The sequence below is a fragment of the Hyperoodon ampullatus genome (assembly GCF_949752795.1).
Source record: "Hyperoodon ampullatus genome assembly, chromosome: 4".
Lineage (NCBI taxonomy): Eukaryota > Metazoa > Chordata > Mammalia > Artiodactyla > Ziphiidae > Hyperoodon > Hyperoodon ampullatus.
Window position 1 is genome coordinate 14,317,666 of NC_136917.1, and position 9,017 is coordinate 14,326,682.

Consider the following 9,017-nt stretch of genomic DNA (forward strand, 5'->3'; position numbering starts at 1 on the left):
GTCCTCTTTTTCTCAACGGGTGAGGTGACCTTATTCCATAGCTAGGAAGTCTCTTTACTTCACAGTTCTCCTCCTCAGTTTCCATGTCTGTAAAATGGGGCTAGTAATAGTTATTACTTGTCAGTTCCATGGTGAGGACTGGGTAAAAACCTATGTGTAAGGCTCGCAGCACGGAGTTTAACACATAGCAGACCCTCGGTAAATAAGAGCCATTATTTTCCCCCTTCAGTGCTACAGTCTTCTCCCTACTTTGACACAAGTGTTATGAGTCAGATTACAGGTTATTTTATGGTGTGACTTGGGATAGCACCTGGGTTTGTGCATTATTATTAAGCTGTTGCTACAGCTGGGCTGTAAATAAAGCTCCCCCCACCCCCCAGAGATGAAACCAACCACCAGATGTCTGCCACAAAGGCTTGAATCCCAGACAGGAAGGAGAAATCCCATCCAGAGGCTCCTTCCCTGGGAATGCGGAGGGAATGGAGCTGCCCACAGAGAAAAAACCCTGTTGGAGCAACGGCGAATGAAACAGGCTTCCCTGCAGGTCTCCGTCCCTGTCGTCCATGCCAGGGCACTGGCCTTCTCAGTGACTCAAGGGAATCAATTCTGTCAAATGATCCTTCAAAATCAGAACCCACTTTTCTAGATTCATGCTACATTCTTAAGTGATGCATTTATGTCGCCATTAAATATTTATGATAATTTTTAATAATATGAGGATATTCTAGGACTTAAATATGGAGAAGGATTATAGAAATATAACAACAACAATAAGAAAGCCATCATGGTGCCCTGAAGGTCAAAGAGGGGAAGAAATGTGGCCCCTCACCAGAGACTCTGGATCTCTTAGAGGTCAGACCCAGGGACCTTGTTCGGAAGCTAAAATAACGTTGGTATCGTCTGCTTAAAGGACACATGATTTGTACATTTCTGTAGTTTTACTCTTTCTAAAATGATTCGGCTTTCCTTTTATAATCAGGAAAAAAAAAAACCTCAAACACTATTTCTTTAAAAATAGGAATTAATGAGATAGTCAAACTTACTGAAGCACTTTCATGTATATAATTCCACTTTTCTTCTAACTAGCCTGTGAAGCCAGAAAGGCAGATGGTTTCCTTCTGAAGACAGAGGTGGGGGGTGGAGGTGAAGGTACTTGTTCAAAACCGTGCAGAAAATCGGGGGCTGAAGTCAGGACTCCTGGTCTTGTTCTGGTCTGTCTTTCCACCCTGGATTGTTTTTCCTCTTAATGTGTCCATCTCCATATTTTCTCCCAATTCGTTCAACAAGCACATGAAACACTTACGGCATCTCAGGAAATGTGATAAACACTTCGAGGGTCCCAGGGATACAGATGACAATTCCTATCCCCCAGGACTTTGCTTCCTGGTGGAGATGAATGTGAGGGGTTGACAAAAGAAATGCCAGGATAATATAAGCAGCAGTCTGGTCAAAGCACCATGAGTACTTGGAGGACGATGGAGTGACTAATCCCATGGCAGGAGCCGGGAATGATCAGAAAAAGTTGCAGAGAAGAGTTGACATTTAAATTGCAACTTGATGTCTGGCATAGGAGTGAAGAGCCCAAGCTCTCATGTTTGGCAGACCTTGCAAGAACTCCAGCCTTCACCATTTCATACTTGTGGACTTGGACAAATTACTTATCTCCCTCCAAGCCTCGATTATTCTTCTGGGAAATAGGGGTCATCATTAGCACCTTATGGTAATTTTCTGAGGAAAATATAAGATAATGGAAGCAAAACATTTGATAATAGCCCATTGTAACTTCAAGAAACCAGAGCCTTTATTATCATGATTAGTAGTAATATGGCTACTATTCATTTATTCCCCCAAACAAAAATTATTTCCCATGGTAAATAGGTAATGGAACAGTGTCCCAGGTAGAGGGAACAGCGTGTGCTAAGCCACTGATATGTAATGTCCTCTGATGTTTTAGGAGGTGGCAAGGAGATGGTGCAGGGGAAAGTGGAGTGGTAGGAAGTTAGGCTGCACGTACTAGGTTGGAGTTGGATTGCAAGGAACCTTGTGCTATGGGAGGAATTTTATGCCCTGGATGGTGGTGGGCACAGTTAGAAAAGCTTGGAGTGGCATGGCCAGATATACGTCTTAGAGTGATCCCCAGGTAGCTGCGAGGAAGCTAGATCCAAGGGAGCTGGAAAACTGTAAGGAAAGTAGACTTTGAAGGCCAGTGCAGTGGTCCACATGAAACAGACAAGGGCTCATAACATTGAAGTCTTTAATTAAACAAAGACTTCCTGGACTTAAGACTTTACAAGGGGAGGAAAGAAGTTCCTACTCTCATGACATGTTACACAGAGTTGGGAAACAGGGAGAAAACTAGAAACAGCTATAATTCAAGACAGATAATCATCATAAGAGAATAACAAGGACAGCATTAAGAGGGTCAAAAGGAGGGGGGGCATGATATCCAGGTGGGTGAATCAGCAAAGGACATGTGCTTATTGTCAGAATCCCTCTCCCCCACCCCTCACTAGACTGTAGTAAGCTCTCTGAGGCAAGGGCTGCATCTGTAGTTTTCTTGCCTGGTACAGAGAAGGGAATCTATAACTGTTTATTGGAAAAAAAGTGGTTATGGGCTGAGGTTCATGTGAGAAGCTTCCTTGGAGCTGGTTGTTGTGTAGTAGTGGAGAAGAGTGAGGGATCAGTTCCAGGAATTACGATCAGATCCGGGGTCTGAGTTTGCAAATGCTGATGCTCTGCATGGCTTTGATTTTGCTCTCTTTGATCCCTAATTACAGAAAGCATATTGTTTTTACCTTGAAACACACAAGCAAACGAAAAACAATGACAAAAACACATGACTTCTCTCGTGCATCACGCATATGGGAGCTCTGCACGTGGGATTAGGTTCAGTGGGGCTTGGTGTGCTTGGGGGAAGAGCTATGTGAACCACTCTTGATTTCAGCAGTTAAAATGACTCAGCCCGTTTGGCTCAGGAGGACGAAGGCTTTTCTATCAGCATAACCAGGGTATCACAACATGGCGTGTGCTACCTGGGGAACCAAGCCCAAGCACGGATGAGAGGTCACTGTGTTTGGCTGAAGATTTAAGAAATATATATTGAGGTTTTGCCAGGAGAAAAAATTATGGGTTTCATTAGAGTGAAATTTAATATACCATAGTTAGTTATGGATTCTGAGAATTCGTGAAAGCCATTCATGATAATAAAGCTTTTATTTGGGGCTTCCCTGATGGCGCAGTGGTTAGGAACCCGCCTGCCAATGCAGGGGACACGGGTTCGAGCCATGGTCCGGGAAGATCCCACATGCTGCGGAGCAAGTAAGTCGGTGTGCCACAACTACTGAGCCTGCACTCTAGAGCCCGCGAGCCACAACTACTGAGCCCGTGTGCCTAGAGCCCATGCTCTGCAACAAGAGAAGCCACCGCAATAAGAAGCCCGCTTGCTGCAGCTAGAGAAAGCCCGCGTGCAGCAGCAAAGACCCAACGCAGCCAAAAAATTTTTAAAAAGTAAATAAATAAAGCTTTTATTTGCTTTGAAGTAAATAATCCTGTGGTGTGATGCTTGTTGTCTTTTCATTTTAATTGTGGTTTAAGCCAAGACAAAATGCTCTGCCCACAATGCTTCTTTAGTTAGACAGACCCTGTCTCCTTTAAATTGCATTTTATCTGAAATGGACTAGGTCACATGTAATAAATTCTGGCATTTTAATGGAAACATTACAGCAAAAATAGTTAACAATCTGCTTTAATTTCAAAGCTAATTTTCTCTTTCATATGGTAAGGCAGTATCTTGGTAAAATGTGCAAAATGCATTGGGATTTAATTAAGTTCCGAAACAAGGTTAAACAATTTGTTCTGAAACAAGGTTAAGCTGGGCTGTCAATATTCCAGATAAATGGTGGGGGAGGATGGTAGTGGCTTGATGTTCCTGAGTCCTGAATGCCATGTGGACCACGGTGGAATTAGAACTGGCCACATTAGCTGCTGAAGGCCCCAATCTGTGGAAGGCTGGATGCTCCTGGCAGCACAGTTAGAGCCTATACATAGATAAGGGAAAAAAAGGGGAATCACTTCTTCCTGTCTCTCCACTGAATCCAATTCATTCTTTAATTTATCCCTGCAAAAAATATTTGAATCTCATTGTGCTAAGTGCTAGAGATTCAAAGGTGAGCAAAAATAAGCAGAATTCTTACCTTAGGAAGATAATAGGCTAATGAGAGAGAAATACATTCATCAAAGAATTACATAAATATAGGTACAAGGACAGCTGTGTCAGGGACTTTGATGGAGGGCTCCTGGTGCCAGGTGAGTGTGTAAGAGGGATATTTGGGATGATCTGAGGCAGCGGTGGTTGTAGTCTTGGAAAACCTTACTTGGGAAACCCCAGCAGAGCTGGAAACCGGGCAGGGAGGGTGGTGTGGTGGGGACTGTTCCAGGCAGAAGGAAAAGTGTGTACAGACCCTTAAGGGAGTGTTCCCATCGTGGTTCTGAGGAACCCAAGGTGACTCGCTGTGACTGTAGAGCAGACAGTGAAAGGGCCTGTGATGGGAACTTCCACAGGAGAGCCAGGTGGGACCTCCTGAGCCACAGGGACAGACCTAGTCTGACTTCCTAAGTTTATCAGGAAGCCAGATTGTGACAGCCAGAGTGTGACACGGGTCAGGTCTAAATTCAGCAATGACTGGTTCTGCTGCTACGTGGTGAAAGGGAAGGGCGTGCACATGGGGAGACCAGGTAGGATGCTCCTGTGCAGGCCAGCTGAGAGAAGAAGGGGGTTTGCCACGGGAGGCCGGTAGTGGAGAGGTGCCCTTACCTGGGAAGCCAGCTTAGCCTGGTGGTGAGAAAACCAGACTCTAGGTGGTTCTTCCTGGGCTGAGGATCCTGGAGGATGCAGGAAGAAATCATATATTTGGGAAACCTCAGGACTAGGGGTGATAGACATGAGCAATAGGAATTCAGGCTGTAAACTGGGGGAAAGAAAATGGGGATGAAGTTGGGATGAAAGTACCCCAAAGGGGTTATGAGCCTTAAGCCAGTCAAACATGGTTTTCACCAAATGCAAAGTGTGTTGGGTGTGGATTTGTCTTTTAGTTCTTTTTATTGCAAGCTATGCTTGATGGGCATAATGATCACAAAGCATCTATGTTTCTTGGAACTTAAAAAGAGAAATACGTTTTTAGCATCCAGCAAGTTGCCTTGAGCTGCTTAAAATGAGAGCCTTTTCAAGTGAAGGCTATATTGAGGCCTCTGATCGGCTAAGAAAGAAACTGTACCTGGAGGTCAGAATGCGTCTCAAGTCTAGTGCCAGTGGTTCCTGGAACTACCCTGGGTGCTGGTGTCTGGTAGACCTTCACACGTTGCACCCACCCACCACATTGCTCCCAGCACTGGCTTCCCACATGATTTCCACGAGCCCTTGGACGCATCATCTGTCTAGCCTCTCTTAGTTGTCTCATGCTTCAAATGGCAGGGGCCCAGCCCCTGCAGTGTCTTTTACCTCTAGGGTATTTGATTCCACGCGGCAAGAATCCTTCATTCCCCAGAGTGCTGCTCTGTGCTAGACATGCCTGCGTATTCTTCTGGCTCGCTGAGGCCTTTGTTACTTAACGATCATCGTCATGGTTTCTAGTCTTAATAAGGCCAGGAAGAGTTCATTCCTTATTAACACCACTTTTTGCCCTGAGAAAACCTTAAGCCTGTTTCTGAAAACCCACTGCAGTCCCATAAAGGCATCTTCCCTCTTCTCCCCCAATTTACTTCAATAAACAAATGAATAAATACACATTTATTGAGCACCTGTTGTGTGCCCTCCATAATACTCAAGGTTCTCTCCCACTTAATTGTCATGCACCCTTGTCAGGCAAGGGTGATGTTCAGCATTATAAGAAAAGGAATCAGCAGCTCACAGAGGTTAACTTTCCCAAGGTCATCCTGCAAAAAAGAGGGTAGTAGAATAATATTAAACCCAAGACTTCTGATTCTGTGTCCAGGTTTTTCCCACCTAAATTGGTAAACAAACTGGTTTTAGATGGTTCATGGACAGCACAGGGAAAAAATTAAATCACGTGATGGGAATGTTGTTTTCTTTTCAGTTCTCTCTCAAGCATCCTGATTAGTCAAGTAGAAAATGCATTTGGTGTTAAAGTGGCTTTAGCACGTGTTGAATATTTGCTAATCTCCCTTTTTGACAAAGAGAGCTGGTCTCAGGCTCAGCACCGTTAACACTCAACAGTCTCCAGCAAGAATTTTAAAAAATTATTTTGGTTTCATCTTTTATTTTTGGAACATCATACTGGTTTTTCTCATGGTGGTGATAGATATAAAGGAAGAGAATTATGGGAAAAATAATTAAAGAAATTATTCCTCTTTCTAGGAAGAGAATTATGGGGAAAATAATTAAAGAAAAATATTGAATAAGTTACATTTCAGGTATATGAGCATAATAATGATAAAAATCATGACTATGTATCCGTCTGAATGAAGCTGGGAATTGCATCATTGATTCACAGTGCCTCTCTGGCTCCCAGGGCATGTGGGCCTTGAGGAGATCATTGCCATGCTAAGTTCTGAAGCTGCTCTTTTTTTATTTGTTTCCCTGGGAAACATATAGAAGCGATTATAATGAAAACTCTCCCTGCCATTAGGACCATTGGACATCCTTCTTAGGTTTAAATTTTATAACCCAAACCAACCCAAGCTAGTAATGGAGTCTTAAAACCTAGAAAAAATATGTAAGTTTATTGCAAAAGATAATATCCCATTTAAAACAGTTTAGAAATTTACAAAACCTTACATTAGTATGTAGTCTTTAAGAAGGTGCTCTATAGATGAGCTGGTATTAAGTTCCAGGTATAGCGAGTACACATTTTTTTAACTACAGAGAAAGCAGCTACATAAACTCCTGCAACTTAAGCTGATGTATCAGTCTTTCACCTTTCAATTTTATAAAAGTAACTTTTGCTAAATTAATATCGCTCTGTAAAACCAGATAACTTCAAGTACAGCATTTCTGTAGGATATCACGGTAGATGTTACATAATACTTTACAAAGAAGCAATTTTCACATGAGTAGATGGATATAGAGTCTTGGTATATGTATACTTTTTGAAATTTAACACAGAGATGATCGTTTTTGTTTAGCAGGAATGTGTTTACTGAGTCCACTTCCCCCATAACAATTTTAAACATTCAATTTTCAGAAGAGACTTCCTTCCCAGTTTCAGGTTGGTGGCCCAAGCAATGTTGTGTTGTGCTTTGGTATAGAATCATTATAGCCTTGTTTGGTTTTATCTCTAGAAATGTCAACCTTTTCAGACCATGATTTCATCTAACTCAGTTGAGGGTTTATCCCAAGGCCGCCACCTCAACATAAGTGTATGACAACATACACTTCTTAATTATCCAAATGTTGGATTATCCATTTTGTGTGAGTTATCCCAGACATCTCTTCATCATTACAGGCTGACTTTGACAAATGATCCTGATCAGCTCTGGGTGGCTCTGCTCATTTGATGTTGGCATGTGCACAGACTTTATAAAACAGGTAGATTAGGTGTTCATATCTCCACTCGGGAATGGACAAACAGGCCCTGAAAACTTAAGCAATTTGCTAAAGGTTGTTGGAATAGACTGTTCTGTTGCCTGGGTGTCTTAATTCTTGGAATAGGATTATTTCCATTTTACTGTGCTGCCCAGGAACATAAATTAATTTGAAAATTAGCGTAAGCAAAGCACATTAAGATGGAAGTGCTCCTACAAGATAAAATTATATGAGATCCCCAATGATTTTGCTTTACTGGATTATCCTCTGTGCTGTTCTTTTCGGTTGTTGGGGCCAACTGAGAGTTGATCACGTGGATACATACAGAAAGATCTGTGGCTTTTAGCCAGTGGTACCATATCTTATTGAAACGTGGCTTAAGTATGACAAATGTATTTATCTTAATTCTAACTTCACGTTATGTATTCTGGTCTCATTTTGTGGGCTTAAACATTACACTAGGAACAGAACAAGAACATCCTGAATGACATTCCAAGATTTAAGAGCGCCAGCCAAGATTCCTTGCCAAATTTCCCTCTTGCTCTCACTGAAATAGCTTTGTGCACTGCAGCGCAGGGACAGGGGAAGGTGAAACTGTCTGGGTGGTTTGCTCAGTTAGCCTCAGTTTGCCGCGGGGAACGTACGTCCCACGTTTACACAGGATGCTGCACTCTGCAAAGACTCTAACTCAGACACCTAGCCTTCAGCAAAGGGGGTTATGAAGTGCCTTCCTCACTGGAAGCTCGTTGAGTTTAGGATCCCTTTTCTAAGCAGCCTCAGTCCAACCACAGGCTGGTAGAGAGTCTAACAAGAAGGAATATGAGCCTTGCCAACCTACCCCTCATCCCCAAGAGTATGTAGCAGTTACTTAATTATATTACTTCAGCTGTTTGTTCAGCCATGCAAGTTTGACTGGACCTACATGTATGGAGGTCTTGTCAAAAGAATGAGCCAGACTTTCAAAGAATTCAGACTTTGGGAAGGAAAGGCCTTTAATACTAAAATGGAAAAAAATATATCCTCATCCCCAGTTCTGCTGCTTCTTCAATCAGGTGACCATTGCCTGGTCACCAGGAAGGGAGATTGTGTAGATTAATATACTTTGAACTTGTCTACAAGGCTGCTGTAGGGATGAATGGGCAAGAACCAGTGTTGTGTTTTGTCTTAGTCTTATTTATGTTTCTGGTAAGATGAAATGGACAGATAGGCTGCTGGATCTCATGATCTTAAATGTTGCAGAGAAATTAACTGTGGAATCTTAAAGTTCAAACCCAAACCAGACCCCATCCATTTGCCAGGCAGTCTCAGGCCTCAGATTGAGAAGCAGGATGATTTAAGGTGGGCCCTGGAGTAGCTACAACTGCAGGATAGTCATACCTTCAAGTCCCGTATACCCTGTGGTGAGCTTACTCTGCCACAGACTCTTAAGGTCCACACAGCATGAAATGACAAATCCTTGCTTTGGGATCAAGGGGCT

At 42.8% G+C, this 9,017-nt stretch overlaps 1 protein-coding gene across 1 annotated transcript in view; it reads left to right on the forward strand.

The window, feature by feature from the left end:
- DOCK2 (dedicator of cytokinesis 2) overlaps positions 1–9,017 on the forward strand; it is a gene marked incomplete at both ends in the record, with an annotated part of 408,698 nt that overhangs the window by 180,723 nt on the left and 218,958 nt on the right. The gene's annotated exons all lie outside the window — the stretch shown is intronic.